General features: G+C 37.4%; 1 protein-coding gene across 11 annotated transcripts in view; it reads left to right on the top strand.

Annotated features, from left to right (window-relative positions):
- Positions 1-20,841, top strand: part of ADK (adenosine kinase) — a 564,491-nt gene that overhangs the window by 67,977 nt on the left and 475,673 nt on the right. The gene's annotated exons all lie outside the window — the stretch shown is intronic.

The raw sequence follows: 20,841 nt of genomic DNA, 5'->3' as shown, positions 1-20,841 counted from the left end.
TTCCAGGGTTCAGGCAATTCTCCTGCCTTAGCCTCCCAAGTAGCTGGGATTACAGGTGCCTGCCACCACGCCTGGCTAATTTTTGTATTTTAAGTAGAGATGGGGTTTTGCCACGTTGGCCAGGCTGGTCTCAAACTCCTGACCTCAGGTGATCCGCCTGCCTTGGCCTCCCAAAGTGCTGGGATTACAGGTGTGAGCCACTATGCCTGGCTGAAGACATTTTATTTTCACATCTAACTCAGGTCTCTCTTGGTTTAGTTTAATGTAACCTTCACTTGTACTCATTTATATGGACAGTAATTTTTTTTCGTAGAGGACTTCAAGACTATTATTTTTTTCTTGAGATTAAGTAATAATTTTTTTCCAAGTACTTTTAAACTGCTTTTTAAAAACTGTCTTGAACCTTTTGTAAATTATTTTCTTCTCTCCTATTTAAGATAACATATAAATTGTTAATTATAAAATAGCAGGACGAATGTTCAGGGAAAGGATTTTCTTATGCATTCTTACCTTTTACACATTCCACTATTATGCTAACCTTTCATCAGTATTTTTATATTTGGCCTATCCTTATTTGAGTATAATCTCCATAGTGGGTTCTCAAATACATATATTGTCAAGAAATTTTTTTGCTGTTTCTTTATTTCCTAGTATAGTCAGTGAGGGCTGGTGATTGTTACTGTAGCATTGGTTGATTATTATTTATAGGTTTGGTAACAGAGCTTCTTTTGCTTTGGGAATTAAGTAGTTGGTGAGCCTTAAAAGTTCCTTTAGTCCTTAGACTATGACCAATATTAAAAATACCAGAAATCTGCTTTTAAAGAATATGTTATTTAATATGTAACCCATTTTAATGTTTTAATTCATTTGAAAGTTTTTTAACTGTCCAAGATATAATTCATCTCTATGGGTATAACTTGGCCAACTGATACTTTTTTCTTACTTTTTTTTTTTTTTTTTTTTGAGACAGAGTCTTGCTCCATCACCCAGGCTGGAGTGTAGTGGCATGATCTTGGCTCACTGCAACCTCTGCCTCCTGGGTTCAAGCGATTCTCCTGCCTCAGCCTCCCGAGTAGCAGGGATTACAGGCACCTGCCACCATGCCCAGCTAATTTTTGTATTTTAGAAGAGATGGGGTTTCGCCATGTTGGCCAGGCTGGTCTCAAATTCCTGACCTCAAGTGATCCACCCACCTCAGCCTCCCAAAGTGCTGGGATTATTACAGGCTTGAGCCACCGTGCCCAGTCCCTACATTTTATTATGAAAAGTTTTAAACATATGTTATGTGTTCACCCATATATTTACCACCAAGGTTTTATCATTAACATATTACTGCACTTGTTTTATCTGTTTATTCTTCTGTTCATGCATTACTTCATCTGTTTTTTGGATGCATTTCGAAGTAAATTGTAGACATCAATATGCTTCTCTCTAAATATTTCCACACATATACCATTAACTAGAGTTTTATATTTCAAAGTTTTTTTTTTTTTGGTTTCACCTGTTCTAAAATTTCTTATAAACTGAGTCATATATGTCCTATTTTGTATAAGGCTTCTGTCACTCACTGTGTTTTTGAAATTCATCAGTGTTGTTGCATATATCAGTTAATTCCTTTTTATTTTTGCAGATTAACATTCTGTTGTTTATTTGTTCTATTATTGCTAAGTATTGCCACTCGTTTGATTTGTCATTAGTTGATGGTCTTGATATTTTTGGCTGCTGGCTCTCTTCCTTGTAGTTTTTGACCTACATACCAAAGAAAACTTTCAGTTGAATATGGCGCCATAAAAGCAGAGTATTAATTTAAAAAAATTAAACAGTTATTGAATTAATGAATTTCATGAATTATGAAAGCTGTTTATAAATAATCTCATTTGTGTCTTTGCAACTCAAATAGCCAAAATCTTAGTAGAGTGGTGGTCATGGAAGTTAGAGTCTGCTAAGGAGTGTATAACAACTCACCTGCTGTATTAAAAGCAAAAAAATCTTTTTGTGTTCAAGACCAAGCTTTAAACAACATAAGAGATATGGATATAAAACAAAATTTTATTATCTAATCAGTAATTCCATGCTGTATTCTCATAAAACATTATTACAACTTCTTAATTGCAGTCTGTTAAAGCTTGATTCATTATAAAATTGTAAAAATGTGTTGGCACCATCACATTGACCTGCTCTTTGAAAATTAACCCTAATTCTATAAGAGTACCAATAAGAGAGTACAGTGATAGCTCTAATTATCTTGATATTAATAAATAAAGCGTGGCCTGGCATGGTGGTTCACACGTGTAATCCCAACACTTTGAGAGGCTGAGGTGGAAGGATTGCTTGAGGCCAGGAGTACAAAACCAGCCTGGGAAACATAGTGAGACCCCATCTCTACAAAAAACTTAAAAAAGGCCGGGCACAGTGGCTCACGCCTGTAATCCCAGCACTTTGGGAGGCCGAGGTGGGTGGATCATCTGAGGTCAGGAGTTCGAGACCAGCCTGGCCAAGATGGTGAAACCGTGTCTCTACTAAAAATACAAAAATTAGCCAGGCATGGTTGTGGGTGCCTGTAATCCCAGCTACTCAGGAGGCTGAGGCAGGAGAATTGCTTGAATCTGGGAGGCAAAGGTTGCAGTGAGCCCAGATCACGTTACTGCACTCCAGCCTGGGTGACAGGGCGAGACTCTATCTCAAAAAAAAGAAAAAAAAAAAAATTAGCCTGATAAGGTGGTGTGTGCCTGTGGTCCCAGCTGCGCAGGAAGCTGAGGCAGGAGGATCTCTTGGGCCCAGGAGATCAAGGCTGCAGTGAACCATGATCATTCCACTGAGTTCTGGACTGGACAACAGAGTGAGACCTTGCCTTTAAAAAAATAAAAAAAGAATACCAATAAGAGAGTACAATGATAGTTCTAATTATCTTGATATTAATGAATATTAAGTATGTTTTCATTAAAACATTTTTAGTTCCTGAAATTTTGTGATTCAGATTTCTTATACACTTAGTTACTGATGCTTCACGAGTATACTTGTTTCTCTGTCTGAGGAAGATTGGCATGGGAAAACAGGGAAATATTGGTCAGCAGTGACACTTGTTTTTCTAAGCAAAGTGGTTTTTTTCAAGTTCCTGTTTTTCATTATTCTACATACTGAAGACCTTGGGGGATGATTTTAAGTAGAGAAAGCTGAGCAATTCAAGTTGTGATGTGATTTATCTAAAACTATAGGATTTATACTTTGTTCTGTACATGATCCAGTAATGAACTGGTTTCATCAGCTTTCTAGTTTTTTTCAGTTTTAGTTTTATAAATGGAATAATTTAAAATAAATTAAGAAAACATCACTATTTTACTATTTTTTCACCTACTTTCCACTGTGCTAGGCATTAAAGAAAAGATAGTGTGCAGCTTTTTATATGTCAATTATACCTCAATAAAGTGGTTTAAGAAAAAGTAAAAGATACTGATTTTATTTTATAAATGGAATCTTACTCTCCAATAGTGGCTTTTCAAAATCTTTGGACACATCTGCAGTTATCGAAAATAGAACCATTTTGTTTCCATGAATATCTGTTTTATGAATATATAAATTTTGTATTACCTTGGATTTTGGGATCTGATCATAAAGATTTAGGTAAGGAAAGTTAAAAGTCGTCTGGAGTTAGGGGTGAATTCCAAATGCAAATATAAATAAATTCAGAAGTATCCATACTACTTAACACAGAGTAACCTGATATCTGAAGATTTTTTTTGTTTGCTATAAGGCAAGGGGAAAATCTCTTTAAAAGGGATTCACATTTATTTACTTGGCTTTTTAAGATAGCTACCAAGGTAAACAGTGAACTTTTGTAAGCAGTGTATACTGTTCTAAATATGAAGTGTATTTTCCCTTCTGATAGTGAATGAATTCCATTGTGATTTTTTAATGTCAAAAATTAAATTATTTTGTCAGAATAACCCCTTAAATTTTTAAATGTTGTCTTATAAAAGTTAATTATATTGTGATATTTAAATGCTTGCCAATTTAGGATTATGATGAGATGGAAGAAAATAAATAAATTATGCAATAGGCATGAACCTTCAAGGGTATTAGGACGTGCTCAGGATATGATCTTTGGTGCAGTATAAAAATGTAATTTCTTAGTGAATAGTGTCAATTTCCAAACCAGCAGGAAAGTTATAAGTATTTAAATGGAATGTTTAGGGATATGTCAGGGAAGTTAGAGACAATAACATCTGGTATGCTTTTTTTTTTTTTTTTTTTTTTGTGAGACGGAGTCTCGCTCTGTCGCCCAGGCTGGAGTGCAGTGGCGTGATCTCGGCTCACTGCAAGCTCTGCCTCAGCCTCCAGAGTAGCTGGGACTACAGGCGCCCACCATCACGCCTGGCAAATTTTTTGTATTCCTAGTAAAGAATGGGTTTCGCCGTGTTAGCCAGGATGGTCTTGATCTCCTGACCTCGGATCTGCCCATCTTGGCCTCCCAAAGTGCTGGGATTACGGGCGTGAGCCACCGCACACGGTATGGTATGCTCTTAAATTAATTGTTAATGCTGTGACTTAGCAGTTCTTTGAAATCATCAAGATCATAGACTGGGCTTGTGCCTATAATCCCAGCACTTTGGGAGGCTGAGGCAGGAGGACTGCTTGAGTCTACCAGTTGGAGACCAGCCTGGACAACATAGTGAGACTCTTGTCTCTACAAAAAGTTAACAAAAGTAGCCAGATGCGGTGGTGCGTGCCTGTAGTCCCAGCTACTTGGGAGACTGAGGTGGGAGGATTGCTTGAGACCAGGAGGTCCAGGCTACAGTGAGCTATGATCTGTGCCACTGTGCTCCAGCCTGGGTGACAGAATGAGACCCTGTTAAAAGAATCTTTTTTTTTTTTGGTAAGAATGATCTAAGAACTGGATATCTATAAAGCTAATAGAAAAAAATCCTGTGAAGCAAAAAGCCAAAATTGAAATAAAGAGCTAGGACCGACAGCAAGGTTAAATGCTTAATTTTTTTTAGTGTTCATAAATAAGGTACAGTTTTAAAAATATCATAAACATTTTTATGATACTATTCTCAGAGCCCAGTTTTTTTTGTATCTTTAAAATTATAGTATTTTGATTCTAGAAATGAACCCTTGAACCAATATCCATATTTTATCATGAATAAGGTGAGAGTAACATTGATAAAATGACTTGCTATAGTTTACATTGCTACTTAAGGACAGTACTAGACCAGAAACCAAATCTCCTGAGTCCCATTTAAGTGCTGTTTTTGTCACACCAAGCAGTTCTCTAAGTATATAGTCTTTTTTTTTTTTGAAACAGGGTCTCACTTTGTCACCCAGGCTAGAAAACAGTTGGTGATCATGGCTCACTACAGTCTTGTTTTTAAAGATGAGGTCTCCTTATATTGCTCAGGTTGGTCTCAAACTCCTGACCTCAAGCAATCCTCCTGCCTCTGCTCCCAAAGTGTTGTGATTACAGGCATGATCTTCTGCACCCAGCCAGTAACTTTTTTTTTTTTGTTTTTTGAGACAGAGTCTCACACTGTTGCCAGGCTGGAGTACAGTGGCGCGATCTTGGCTCACTGCAATCTCCGCCTCCCGGGTTCAAGTGATTCCCCTGCCTCAGCCTCCTGAGTAGCTGGGACTACAGGTGCCTGCCACCACGCCTGGCTAATTTTTATATTTTTAGTAGAGACAGGGTTTCACCATATTGGTCAGGCTGGTCTCAAACTCCTGACCTCAGGTGATCCACCTGCCTCAGCCTCCCAAAGTGCTGGGATTATAGGCGTGAGCCACCGCGCCTGGCCGCCAGTAATTTTTTTTTTTTTTTAAAGGGATTAATATCCGTTGCAAGACTTGGTAACTGATCACAGAGAACTCAGTAGTTAATTAAATCAGTTTCACAGTATTGTGTTTTGGTTTTGGAAATCACTTCAGACCTATAACCAATATTGAGTGAGTTGAAGAGAATTAATTACTTCCAAATACAAGGCACTTTACATTCTTCTAAGGAGAGGATGCAACACAAAGCTGTTTGGTCAAGCTTGATACAAAAGCTCTTAGGTGTGCTCATGGAGTAAGTCAAATGTATACATTTTACAACCACATATTATGTTAAATAGAATTAGTTTTTTCTTTTTCCTTCCCATTTCTTTGAACAGTCTTATTCAGAATCTTCATCATTAGCAACTTTGTCATCACTGGAGCCCTTTTCTCTAGAACACATCAGCCTCTTTCTATGTATGATATTTTCGCTGGAAATTTTATCCTGAGCTATAAATGCCTCTCATGTAAGAAAAGTTTTTTTTTTTTTTTTTTTTTTTTTTTTTTTTTTTTTGAGTCAAGGTCTAACTCTGTTGCCCAGGTTGGAGTGCAGTGGCATGATCATGACTCACTTGCAGCCTTGACCTTGTGGGCTTAAGCGATCCTCCCATCAGCCTCCTGAGTATCCGGAACTACCAGTGTGCACCACCACACCTGGCAAATTTTTGTATTTTTTGTAGAGATGGGCTCTTGCCATGTTGTCCAGGCTGGTCTTGAACTCCTGGTCTCAAGTGGTATGTCTGCCTTGGCCTCCCAAAGGGCTGGGATTACAGGTGTGAGCCACCGTGCCTGGCCAAGAAAAGTTTTTTTTAAAGTTTATTTTTGTATGTAGTCATAATGTTTGTAAGGTAACCTTTTCACTGTATTGCTTTTTAAACTAAGGTTTAAATAGTTCGTTGTAATAAGCGTTACCATTTGTGCTTATAAGGTTGCATCTCCAGGAGTAAGTACTAAATCTGTGTTAGGTTTCTTTGCTCCCTTTTTTTGTTTTTTGTTTTTTTTTTCTTTTACTGATACGGTCAGGTGGTCAGGTTACTTCTGTAAGGATCCAAAACTAGTGTTGATTGAGGTCATTTCAGGCTTATACATAATCTACAAATGATTCTCAACCAATTGAGATCTGAGTTCACCTCTTTTGATGAACTTTTGATTGTGATCTTACTGTAAAATTCTAGGATCTCATAACTTCTATGAAATTTTTATACCTGGATTATAAAACTTTGGAAAGATTTGCTTAAATATTTTCTTGCTTAAAAGAAAATAATTGGCCGAGTGTGGTAGCTCACGCCTGTATTCCCAGCAGTTTGGGAGGCTGAGGCAGGTGGATCAGTTGAGCTCAGGAGTTTGAAACCAGCCTTGGCAACGTGGCGAAACCCTGTCTCTACTAAAAGTATAAAAAAAATTAGCTGAGCATGGTGGCACTCACCTGTAGTCCCAGCTACTCAGGAGGCTGAGGTGAGAGGATTGCTTGAGCCCAGGAAGTTGAAGCTGCAGTGAGCAAAGATGCACAACTGCACTCCAGCCTGGGCAATAGAGTGAGAACCTGTCTCAAAAAACAACCAACCAACCCCCCCCGCTCCCCCCCCCAAAAAAAACAGAAAATAATTAACACTGTCATCAAGGAAGGTAACTCATTATAATGATTTTTTTTTTTTTTTTTTTTTTGAGACAGAGTCTCGCTCTGTCACCCAGGCTGAAGTGCAGTAGCACAATCTCGGCTCACTGCAAGCTCCACCTCCCGGGTTCACGCCATTCTCCTGCCTCAGCCTCCCAAGTAGCTGGGACTATAGGCGCACGCTGCCACACCTGGCTGATTTTTCTATTTTTAGTAGAGGCAGGGTTTCACTGTATTGGTGAGGCTAGTCTCGAACTCCTGACCTCGTGATCCACCCGCCTTGGCCTCCCAAAGTGCTGGGATTACAGGTGTGAGCCACCGCGCCTGGCCTATAAGGAATAATTTTGTGGTTAAACATGGTCTTATATTCATGAATGATAGGTGAATGAAAAATGTGTGTTATTGGTGGTAAAATCTTAAAATCCTTAAAGAATTAATTTAAATTGCTACTTTCTACTTATGAAGCACTATATGGTGCCCTGGACTTAGCATTAGAAGAAACTTAGTTTATGTATGAGTTTTGCCATAGGCTGTAGTCTTGGGTTAGAATTCAATGCCACTATGATATTAAGAAATAAGGAATTTATTACAGGAATTAAACCTTATTCAATCATGAGAAAAACTAGGGATATTAAGGTCCCTAAAATGTGAAAGAAAAGTCGCTAAACTGCCTTTTGATGTAGGTTAATGAATTGCATGTTCTGCTAATAGGGAAACTGTGAAGGAGGTTCGTGTGTTGTAGGCTCTTTGCAACTACCACCTTTTTGGGCCTTTAGTGAAAAATCTGGTGATAGGCTTGGTCCTGGTAGTTGTGGACGTAAGGTAGAGTGGGGATGAGTAAGGACAGATTACAGTTCTGCCCATACCTTTGTGTCTGTCCTTCCTGCCTCTAACCAATGACTGCCTTTGGAATGAAATGGCTACTGCTTCAATTGCATCCCCTAAATTTTATGCAAATTTCTCTTGTGAGATATCTTAAGCTGAAACCATATAGGAGAGGAAATTAGGGGAAGTGTACTTCTTCTTGACACAGTTTAATCCCTTAACTTTGTTTAATCACTTAGTCTTCCAAACTTAAGTTCCTCAAATATCATTTTGGGTTTAGATTAGTGCTTTTCTGTCATTGTCCATTAAACAAATGATTTCTTTCATTACCTACTTCTCTTTTAGTCTGTTCAGTGATCCCTCTGGGTATAGCTTCTGAATTTCTAGCATAAAACTCTTCAACAATAACAAAAAATGATAATGATCTTTCCCATCAATTTTTAGGGGGAAGGATAAGGTGTTTCCTAGAAACTTTATTCAGAGCACTTTAGTCAAAGTGTAGTTCATTGATCCTTAACTGCAATTTACTTGACAAGATATATTTATGGGATGAAATTTATTGAGGGTAACGAAATGGAGAGAGAAACTGCTGGTGTGATGAATTCTCTTTCTTCTTGGTCTACAACAAACAGGAATATTTTGAGAATGTAGCTATGGCAGATTTTAATGTAAGAGTTATGCCAACACTATTTCCCCTTAAGGGTCGAGTCAGACCTTTTGGGAACGATATACACTTGGGGGTCTTGAGTGAACTTTTAGTATTTATTAGCAGCCAGTCTAACCTTGAAAACTTTACTATGTTGATTTATTTTTGGAAAATGTTGAACAATTAAATAATACATGTTAAAGAACAAGGAAGAAGGGCATTGTTTTAATTATTTTATGATCTAATTTAATCCCCACAGCAACTCTGTGAAGCAGATATTGTAATCATTCCCATTTTACAGATGAGGAAGAGACTTCGTAACTTGGCTTATATAAGAAAAGGATAGAACTGTTTAGATCTTTTTGATTGCTTTCCATTTTGTATAAGTTCAGTGACTTAGGAACCTTTTTTAAAAAACTTTTTTGGAGGAGTGATGTTGTTGATTATGAACATATCTACTTGAAAAGTATTTAAAGGTATTTTTGATGAAATTATATTTTATAAGTTTTAGTATGGTTCACTAGAAATATGTCACAGTTTGTAGGTAATACTGTGTTTTATTTTGAGTTGGCTAATTGTTAAGGTAAAACTTTAGAGTATAAAGTGAGCTCATATTGATGAATTGTAATCTGATATTTCCAACAGACTAGGTCTTTTTTTGAAGTTCATGTATTATAACTTTATTCTTTGTGATACTAGCTCCCTCTGTAGAACTTCACTAAGATTGCAACTGGACTTTTTCAATAATTTAGAAAAGTGATCTAAAATTGATCTAATAATTTAGAATTTAGTGATCTAAAAGTGATCTAATAATTTAGAAAAGTGATCTATAAAATTTCCCTGTAAAATTTTACTTTGTATTCTAATCAGTTGCAAGTGGGTTTTTAAAAGTATAAATGTAACCTTTATAAAAATGTTTCACTTTGTACACACAAAGTTTTAATAACATATACAAAATAAAACTTTCTTCTTCAAACATTCCTATAACCTTAATGCTTTTTTATTTAGGAAGGGTAGAGAGAGGTGTGATTTCTAGGTCTGTAGGTCTGTGTTGAGTAAAGCCTGATGGAAGCCCTAAGGGAAAAATAAATTTTGAAGTTTAGCTGGATACTTGAAATTATCCTTTTTTTTCCTGAAACTTTCCGGTTTGACTTGGGTGGGAAAATGTTCATAAGTGATTTTTTTTTTTTTTTTTTGTCTTGTAGAGAAGGGAAAAGCAAACTTCTACAACAGGTAGAAAGAGCAAAGAGAAAATCTTAGGAAGATCCAGAAATTTAGCAAAGAATTGCAGGAAAAAATGCTTTACATACACGGTTTAAAAAAATTTTCCTTTTTCTTTTTTTCTTGAGATGTGGTCTCACTCTGTCTCCTAGACTGTTCAGTGGCTTGATCATAGTGATCGTTCCACCTCAGCCTCCTAAGTAGCTGGGACTACAGGCATAAGCCACCACGCCTGGCTCCTTTTTGTATTTTTAGTAGAGATTGGGTTTTGCCATGTTGCCCAGGCTGGTCTCAAGCTCCTGGGCTCAAGTGGTCTGCCTACCTCAGCCTCCCAAAGTGTTAGGATTACAGGCGTGAGCCACTGCACCCTGCTCACATATATGAGTTCTATGAGTTTATCCTGTTTTTGGAAAATCCTTTGTTATCAAAGTCTACTTCCAATTTTCCTGTGTGGGAGTGAGCTTACTTATTTTACCACCACTTTTTCTCCTTTCTTTCTGCTATGGTTTGAATGTTTGTCCCCTCCAAAACTAATGTTGAAATTTAATTGGCATTGTAACAGTAATGAGAGTTGGAGGCCTTTAAGAGATGATTAGATCATGGGGCTCTACCTTCATGAGTGCATTAATGCAGGAGTGGGTTAGTTATCTCTAGATGGTTGTTATAAAGTGAGTCTGGCCCCTCAAGCACTTGCTTGCTGTTTGCCTTCTGACATGGGATAATGCAGCAAGAAGTTGCTGAGCAGAAGCTGGCACCATACTCTAGGACTTCCCAGCCTTCAGAACTGAGAAACATATTAATATTTCTTTCCTTTATAAATTACCCAATCTCAGGTTTCTGTTAAAAGCCGTAGCAATCAAACTAAGACACTCCCCTAAACCATTTTATATTAAATTGTAAGTTGTATAATTAGCTCTTCAAAGATGTTTTCTCAGACATAATATAAGCTCCATGAAGGCAGAGGAAATATGATTGACTTGCAACATGGAATTTAGAAAAATGAGCGAACTGATTTCAACCATAATGCTAGGGACTAAAACATACAAATGAGGATAAGAAAGAACTGAAGTACATATGCTCTTTCAGTTTCTAAAAATTTAACTGTATTTTCTTCTAAGTAGATTGAAGGATGTTCTTAGGATTATGCTTGAGTAGGCTTTTAAACAATTTTGTGTGGATAATTATCTTTGAAGCCTTTGTTAGTACTAAACATCTTTATTCTGTTAAAATATAATACAGTTTATTCAAACAGATGTACAGTGTGTATTGTGGCACAAAGAAATTCAAGAATGATTCTTATTATTTTTGTTTGTTGGCCTTGACTAAATTTGATATCAGATAATTGCTTTAAAGAATAGATAGGCCAATTTTATTGGTATAACAAATCTACCCTTCATTATCCATAAACCACTTAAATAGTAATCTGGTTTTCCTATACAGACACACCTTGGAGATATTGGGGGTTTGGTTCTAGACTATCACAATAAAGTGAATATCACAATAAAGAGAAATACATGAAGATTGTATTTCCCCAGTGCATATAAAAGTTGTGGTGATATCACACTGTAATCTATTGTATGCAATAACATTGTGTATAAGAAATGTATATGCCTTAATTTAATGTAATCTATTGTATACAATAACATTGTATATAAAAATGTATATTCCTTAATCCATAAAAATACTTTATGGATAAAAATGTTAACAATCATTTGAGCCTTTAGCAAGTTATAATCATTTTGCTGGTGGAGAGTCTTGCCTCAGTGTTGATGGCTACTGACTGATCAGGATGTTGGTTGCTGAAGGTTGGAGTGGCTGTGGCAATTTCTTAAAATAAGACAATAATGAAGTTTGCTGTGTCAGAGCCTTCCTTTCATGAAAAATTTCTCTGTAATATGCAATGCTGTCTGATAGCATATTACCCACAGTAGAACTTGGAAAATTGGAGTCAGTCCTCTCAAACCATGCTGTTGCTTTATCAACTTAAGTTTATGGAATATTCAGAATCCTTTGTTGTCATTTCAGCAGTGTTCACAGCATCTTCACCGTGAGTACATTCCATCTCAGGAAACCACTTTTTTTGCTCGTCTATAAGAAGCAACTCCCTGTCCATTCAAGTTTTATCATGAGATTGTAGCATTTCAGTATCCATCTTCAGGCTCCACTTCCAATTCTAGTTCTCTTGCTATTTCTACCACATCTGCAGTGACTTCTTCCCTGAAGTCTTGAAGCCCTCAAAGTCATCCACGAAGGCTGGAATTCACTTCTTCCAAACTCCTGTTAATGTTGATATTTTGACCTCCTCCTATGAATCACGAATGTTCTTAATGGCATCTAGAATGATGAATACGTTGCAGGAGGTTTTCATTTTACTTTGTCTGATCCATCAGAGGAATCACTGTCTATGGCAGCTATAGTCTTGCAAAATATATTTCTTAAATAATAAGACTTGAAAGTCAAAATTACTCCTTAATTTGGGGGTTGCAGAATGAATGTTGTATTAGCAGCCATGAAAACAGCATTCATCTCCTTGTACATCTCCATCAGAGCACTTGGATGACTGGGTGCATCATCAATGAGCAGAAATACTTTAAAAGGGGCGAGGCATGGTGGCTCACGCCTGTAATTCCAGGACTTTGGGAGACTGAGGCAGGTGGATCACCTGAGGTCGGGAGTTCGAGACCAGCCTGACCAACAGGGAGAAACCCCGTCTCTACTAAGAATAGAAAATTAGTCAGGTGTGGTGGTGCATGCCTGTAATCCCAGCTACTCGGGAGGCTGAGGCAGGAGAATCGCTTGAACCCAGGAGGTGGAGGTTGTGGTGAGCCAAGATCGCACCATTGCCCTCCAGCCTGGGCAACAAGAGTGAAACTCCATCTCAAAAAAATAAAAGCCTAGCCTCCCAAAGTGCCAGGATTACAGGCATGAGCCACCGCGCCCGTCTGTCTGCCCATCTTCTTTTTTAATAGCAAGAAAAGGTTTCCCAGAAGTACTCTGGTAGATTCTCATCACACACACATTCCTAAACCAGTTACTGGCAAAGAAAATAGAATTATCATGATTAATTAGTGTATTCTGAAGTAAATGCTTCCTTATAACTGAACAAAAATTAGAGCTCCACTGGCAACGGGGAAATGGCTGTTGACTTGGCAACTAATAGTGAATTGCTCACAATGTTTAAGTGAAATGGCCTGCCAGATTTCCTGGGAACACAGGAACCAGGGCCAGACTTAGAAACGGCCTCAGTAAGAGGTTTTCTAAAACTATTTTCTGGTATCGTAATTATTCCTAATTACCTTGTGCACTAAAAAAAAATTAAAAATTTTAAATTTAGAATTTTAAACACATTTCCTGACAGTAACCAAGATATAAAAATGTGTAAAATTGAGTGAATATATTTTAAAGCATGGAAGATTGTGTTACCCTCAGACTTGAAAGGAAACCTGCAAAGTTATGGTCTCATGGGAAATACTGTTTCTTTTTGCCTTGACATAATTTTCAGGCTCTTTGGTTTTATTCTAAGCAACCCAGCAGGTCACCTTTAAAAAGAAACAAACAAAATTACTGTCTCTAAACCAAAGAAGATAGAAAAATACACTCAGGAGAATAGTATACATTGAAAACTGCCACTTTAGGTAGTGCATTTTTTTTTTTTTTTTTTTTTAGACAAGAGTCTCGCTCTGTCCCAGGCTGGAGTGTCCCAGGCAGGCGCGATCTCGGCTCACTGCGACCTCCACCTCCTGGTTTCAAATGATACTTATGCCTCAGCCTCCTGAGTAGCTGGGATTACAGGGGCCAGCCACCACGCCCAGCTAATTTTTTCATATTTTTAGTAGAGAGTACTTTTTAACTGAGAAGAGATGCTGTAAAGTTTTAGGAAATCACAGTGGGGACGATAGTCATACTTCTACTTTCTTCTGAATATAATATTGTTTCTTTTTTCTCCTGCAGTTACTAATTTTTTTTTTCTTTTTGCTTTAAGGCTTGGTAGTTCTGAGAATTTTAGATTCAGTTATAATCGACTGTAACTATCAACACATGTTATGGAGTAATATAAATTGTTACTTGATGTTTGGAGTTGTTTTACTCAGTCACTCAGCAAAGGTAAGATTAGATCTCCATTAGATGAAAAGTATTATCTCTTATGCAAAGAGACATTGGTTAGCTCTGGATGAAGACAATGGCTATGGGGTCAGTCAACCTTGTAGAAAGAATAGGCTAGGCACAGTGGCTCATGCCTATAATCCCACCACTTTGGGGTGGTCGAAGCCAGTGGATCACTTGAGCCCAGCAGTTCGAGACCAGACTCGGCAACATAATGAGAGCCCCCTCTCTACAAAAAATTTGAAAATTAGCCAGGGCATGGTAGTGTGTACCTCTGGTACTAGCTATCAGGAGGCTGAGGTGAGAGGATCTCTTGACCTGGGGAGGTTGAGTCTGCATGCAGTGAGCCATGATTGCGCCACTGGACTCCAGCCTGGGTGAGAAAGTGAGACCTTGTCTCAAAAAAAAAAAAAAAAAGACACAATAAAAGTAAAATTGTATAATCTCTGGAAAAAACAAAATAGGCTGTCATGTTCTAATACTCAATATGTAAGGATGTTTAGTATATTAGTGGGTATAATTATTAATAAAATATTCTATTTAGGTATCTTTGAACCAGTTTGTAATAACCAAATCACAAAAATTCAATTTGCTTTGTATGTAAAAATCTTTTAAAATAGAAAGTCTTGCCTTAACTTTCATAAATCTAAATGTGAGCATATATTTATGCTTTTCATTTCTTTGCACAGCTTTTTTTTTTTTTCTCTAAGACAGAGTCTCACTCTGTCGCTCAGGCTGGAGTATAGTGGCACGATCTCAGCTCACTGCAACCTCTACCTCCCAGGTTCAAGTGATTCTTGTCCATCAGCCTCCCAAGTATCTGGGATTACAGGTGTGCAACACCATACCTGGTTAATTTTTGTATTTTTAGCAGAGACAAGGTTTCGCCATGTTGTCCAGGCTGGTGCACAGCATTTTGTTGTTGTGTGAGACTTGTAATATAACAATAATAATGCTGTCATTTCTTAAAGATGATATATAATCCTATCAAAATATTTGTGGGAAGTAGGTATTTGTCAGCCTGTCAATGTTTTCCTTTTATTTTGTGTGTGTGTTTTAGTACATGCTCCCAGATCCTGAAATTTTCCCTTTAAACTGTTATTATGATGTATGTCTTATTTCTTTCTCTTTTTTTGTCCTAATTATGCTCTCAGGAGTTAACAGAGTATAAAATTATGTTTTTTAAAGGAAACTTCATCAAATATTTGGAAATTAGCAAATATTTTTTAGAGGTAGAAACTGTCATTTGTATTCCTAAGACTTGTAGGCCATTGTATTTGTTGACTGATTTGACGAGAACCTAGTATGTGATAATGTGTTACTGTTTCTGTCAACTTATATAATTGAGGGACTTTTTAATTGTTCTTACCTTAGACCACTATATACTTGTGGTCTTATAAAGTATATTTGAAAATTATATGCATTTTCATGTTTTGTCAGGGCCTGGGAAAAGTATTTATTTTAAAACTGTAACATCTTAACCTTTAAAACCCATTGTCGGTTATTTGGAAAAATTAGTATTATATGATATGAAGCACTTCTTTTTATTGCTGATTTCAGGTTTCACTATCTGGGAAACTCCGGTGTGGAGGCATAGGTCTGTTAACTATCTTCTTTGTTTTATCTGGAATGTTTTATTGATACTATAAAACAAAACTTATCAGTAAGACTGATTTGGAATTCATATTGTTTGACAGCATTATCACTGTCAATAATTATCCGTTGTCAGTATTTGTAAAGCAGAATAAAAGAAGCCATTATTTAAGTTTAATTCCTGAGATGATTTAGCATGCGGTGTAATGTCAATCTGTGGGAATTTTATTTTAAACTTTTTCTTAGTAAAGTTTACTTTTTAGAGCTGTTTTAGATTCATTCACAGCAAAATTGAGCAAAGATACAGAGATTTCCCATAATCCTCCTGCCCTCACAGATGAACAGTCTCCCCCATTTTCAGCATCCCCCACCAGAGTGGTACATTTGATACAATTGATGAACCAATATTGACACATCCAAATAAAACTATTTTTTTGTGGGAGGAGACGGAGTCTCTCTCTGTTGCCCAGGCTGGAGTGCAGTGGCGTGATCTTAGCTCACTGCAACCTCCACCTCCCGGGTTCAAGCAATTCTCTTGTCTCAGCCTCCTAAGTAGCTGGGACTACAGGCACATGCTACCATGCCCGGCAAATTTTTGTATTTTTAGTAGAGACGGGGTTTCACCATATTGGTCAGGCTGGTCTCAAACTCCCGACCTCAAGTGATCCACCCACCTCGGCCTCCCAAAGTGCTGGGATTACAGGCGTGAGACATTGCACCCAGCCGATGAAACTCTTAAAACAAGATTAATTGATTGATTGAGACAAGGCCTTGCTCTGTCTCCCAGGCTGGAGTGCAGTGATGCCATCATAGTTCACAGCAGCCTGCAGCTCTTGGCCTCAAGTGATCCTCCTGCCTGAGCCTCCTGAGTAGTTGGGACTATAGGCTTATGCTATTGTTCCCAGAAGTCTCTTATTTAATCTGTCTCTTCTAAAGTATAGACGTACAGCTCATACCTTTAGAAATTTCTGAGTTTTTATGGTGGTTCTGCAAATAAATCTGTTTGCTTCTTATTTCTGCCTTCCCTTCCTCCTCAGCCTTTGGTTTTTGATTTTCTCTTATATGCTGGTTCAGCTATCCTTGTTTCTGTTGCTTTAAAGCCTTCAACATATTATGAACATTTTCCACCAAACATATTGTTCTTATGAGTACATCGTAATTTTAGGGCAAGAAACAGAGATGAACTTTGCTTTAACTCTTTGAAGTATGCTAATGGCAAGCATGTTTTTTAAATATAAAAGTTGTACAAGTTGAGATGTTTAATTCCTTTACTTTAAGAAAAAGCATCATAATTAGAAGGGAGAATTGCTGTTATCTGGAAGGTGTTCAGACAGTTGGGGGAAAAAAACAACCAAAACAGTTACATTGTAAGTTCCATAAGGAAATGGGCTTATATCTTTGTTTATTTGTGTTTGTTTTCAATTGTACACTCAGTGCCTAGCATGGGGTAACACAGTATGTGATTAACCAACAGTTATTGGAAAAATATATTTTAGTGTGTTATTTTAGATAATTAAAAGTACATTTGGGAAATATGCAACCTTTTTGTTTGGCTTTATTAATTTGATCTTACCTTCCTTCTTCATTTCACCTTTAAAATGCTGATGATAGAAGCAGGAGGCAGAGAAATTATAGGCAAATAGGGGTGGGTCCCTGGTGACACCCCACCTCCAAGCTGAAAAGCTTGAAACCAGCGGCCCAAAGTGAGAACTTCTATTCCTGTTTGTCTGCACTGTCCTGATTGGTTCTTTCTGAATAATGTCTTTTTACCAATTGAATGTTGCCTTTTCCAAAGCTACCTATGGCCTGCCCCACCCGCATCCTGTGCCTGTAAAGCCCCAGACTCAGTAGATAGAGAGGAGAGATTCTGCCAGACTTTGGGGAAAAGAGATGGCTTGGCTTCAGGGAAGAGACTGCTATACTTCGGGGAAGACCACCTACCCTTCCCGTCCCCTCTCCATCTCCCCTCTCCACTGAGAGCCATTTCCACCACTCAGTAAAATTCTCCACCTTTACCATCCTTCAAGTGTCTGCATCACTTCCTTCTTCTTGGATACTGGACAAGAACTCAGAACCCACGGAGTGCGGGTACCCAAAAAGGCTGTCATACTGGCCCTTTGCCCTCGCCGGCGGAGGGCAGCCACCCCATGCCCCACGCAATGTGGTAAGGGACCAGCTGAGCTGTTAACACACACACAGACAGATGGCAGAGCTAAAAGACCACTGTAACACTTTCTCTGGGGTTTTGGGGTCATGGGCACCCTCACCTGGGCGCTGCTGTGGGACCTGCATGGAGCTTTCTCTTGCTGGCTCCTGGAGCAGCCGGCCAGGTCCTGCACTCTGTTGCTAACATGCTCCCTCCTGCAAGAGGTTGAGCGCTGTGGCGTGAGTAAACTGTCGCCCTTGTTGCAAGTCCAATGAAGGGACCGAGAAAAATCCTGCATCACTGATATGAAATGTACCAAATTAAGTAACATCATCTTATTTCTTCTGATTTTGTTTATATTCCTTTCCATAGGTATTATGTGTCTGTTTTAGTTCATAAAATTGTGGCCTAATTTATATTTTGACCATTATTCAGCACACTGTTAGTACTCAGGACTAAATCACATCGAAATAAATCACATTTTAAGGCTGGGCGCAGTGGCTCCTGCCTGTAATCCCAGCACTTTGGGAGGTTGAGGCCAGGAGTTCAAGACCAGCCTGGGCAACATGGTGAAATCCCGTCTCTACTAACAATACAAAAGTTAGCTGGGCATGGTGGTGCGCACTTGTGGTCCCAGCTACTCGGGACTCTGAGGCACGGGAATTGCTTGAACCAGGAGTCAGAGGTTGCAGTGAGCCGAGATCACGCCACACTGCATTCCAGCCTGAGTGAGATTCTGTCTCAAAAAAAATTTTTTTTAAACATAAATAAAGACCACCCTATCTTTTTTGAAGATTATGTTCACATTTCATTCTCTCCATTGAACTGTATCGATGTATTACCTGTATATAAAGAATGTAAATTTTTTTGTATTAAAAATTGACACCTTAAAAAAAAACTAATACCACTACAAGGTTAAGCTCTGAGGAGATTTCAGCTTTACAATAATTACAGTATTACAATAATGTTTAACTTCTCAATAATTAAAAACCAAAGCAATGTTGCAACCTTGGTTCAATATTCAAATATATTTTTCTTGGTAACCAAGCTACTTCACTATTTATAGTACTTTATAAATGATTTAGAATTGTTATGCAGTTTTTTCAAAGAAGTATTCATAAGGTAAATGTAGAAAATTATTTTAAAACGAAAGTGATGCCCACCAGATGGTGCTATTTCGCCTGTTTTATCTGTGACAATAAGTAGGAAAAATGAATATAGAACTTCAAAAAAGTGTATGGAAGATCTAGAATATTTGGGCATTGTATTTTGGGTGTAGATGAGCTCAGTGGAAGGAAGCATTCAAATATTCTAAACTTGTGTCAGTAGTGTATGTTTATCTTAATAAAGGTAAAGATGAATTCCCAGAGTTAATATGCCAGATAACCTTTTATTTAGTCTAAATATGTTAAGTAGATTTTTAAAAAAGTTGACCTGTATGCAAATTTTATTAACTTCATAGCTGTATATGCATGCAAAATGAAATTATTTATTAGATATGTGTTAACAAAATTTGTTTCAAGATTTCTTTGTATTGTTAAGTAAACAATATTACTATCTCATTTGAGTTATATTGTGATTTACAAATTAAGGGAAATGTTTTGGTTATTTATGTGTGTAATTATTACCCAGAAACTTAGGCTTGAATTCACTATTTTTACAAAGGAAAGAGATGACTCTTCTAAATTAATTTTTGTATTAGGAAGAGGGCAAACTATGTGGTACAGTGTTCACTTAGATGCAGCCATTGAATGATGATCCAGTAGAGTCAAAATGGTTAGCTAATGAAATATACTTTTCAGTAAAGTTGGAAAGATTTAGCCAGCTCTTAAAAGTGTTTCTAGGATTTTAATGTAGTCTTTTTCCCACTGATTTTATTATCACTCTGTATTTTTCTCTGGTCATGAGATTGAACCATAAAAGTCATGTAGATGCTTGTTATAAGTATTTGCCAAAGTCATCATTGTCAGTGATTTTATTGGCATGTGTGAAATTAGAGATTAAACTTGCTTTTAAATCTTGCATTTGAATTTTTCTTCTGGAAGGGTACATGTATAACTTTCAGTTTAATGTTCAATTATTGGTAACAGAATGAAGCATCTCTCTATAGGCCAGTAAATATGTATAGTAGATTTTATTGTATTCCTATACTGTTTTTGAATGAATATTTTACTAATTATATTAACATAATCCTTATACATACCCTTAAGATTAGGACCTACTATAATGCTTTATTTGAACTTGTTTCATAGCATTTGTCTTTTTTTAACTTTGGATTATAGTTTTGGAATATAAATCAGATCCCTCCTACAAAAACATAAAGTTCTTCATGCTTTCTCTCATTCTACTTATCACAATACTTTACATGTAGTAGATGACCCTATATATTTTTTACATAAATGAATAGTTTTGTCATGCCAAGTGTTGTTATTAGTATTATAGTACAAAGGAAATGATTTAGATAGCTTTTCTTTCTTGAAGGAATTTCCTTAGTGACAACAAGTATTCCTCATTCCATAGTTTTTGTTTTTGTTTTTTTTTTTTGAGACGGCGTCTTACTCTGTCACCCAGGGTGGAGTGCAGTGGCGCGATTTCAGCTCACTGCAATGTCTGCCTCCCGGGTTCAAGCAATTCTCCTGCCTCAGCCTTCTTAGTAGCTGGGATTACAGGCATGCACCATCACGCCCGGCTAATTTTTGTAATTTTAGTAGAGATGGGGTTTCCCCATATTGGTCAGGCTGGTCTTGAACTCCTGACCTCAGGTGATCCACTCACCTCAGCCTCCCAAAGTGGGATTACAGGCATAAGCTACTGCACCCGGTCTCTGTTCTACAGTTTTTTATCTTATGCTTTTCTGAAATGACTTTTTATAGTTGGGTTTAA

Source organism: Pongo abelii, chromosome 8 (assembly GCF_028885655.2).
Source record: "Pongo abelii isolate AG06213 chromosome 8, NHGRI_mPonAbe1-v2.0_pri, whole genome shotgun sequence".
NCBI classification, from domain to species: domain Eukaryota; kingdom Metazoa; phylum Chordata; class Mammalia; order Primates; family Hominidae; genus Pongo; species Pongo abelii.
Note: the sequence above shows the minus strand (reverse complement) of the source record. Positions and strands in the feature narration are given on the sequence as shown.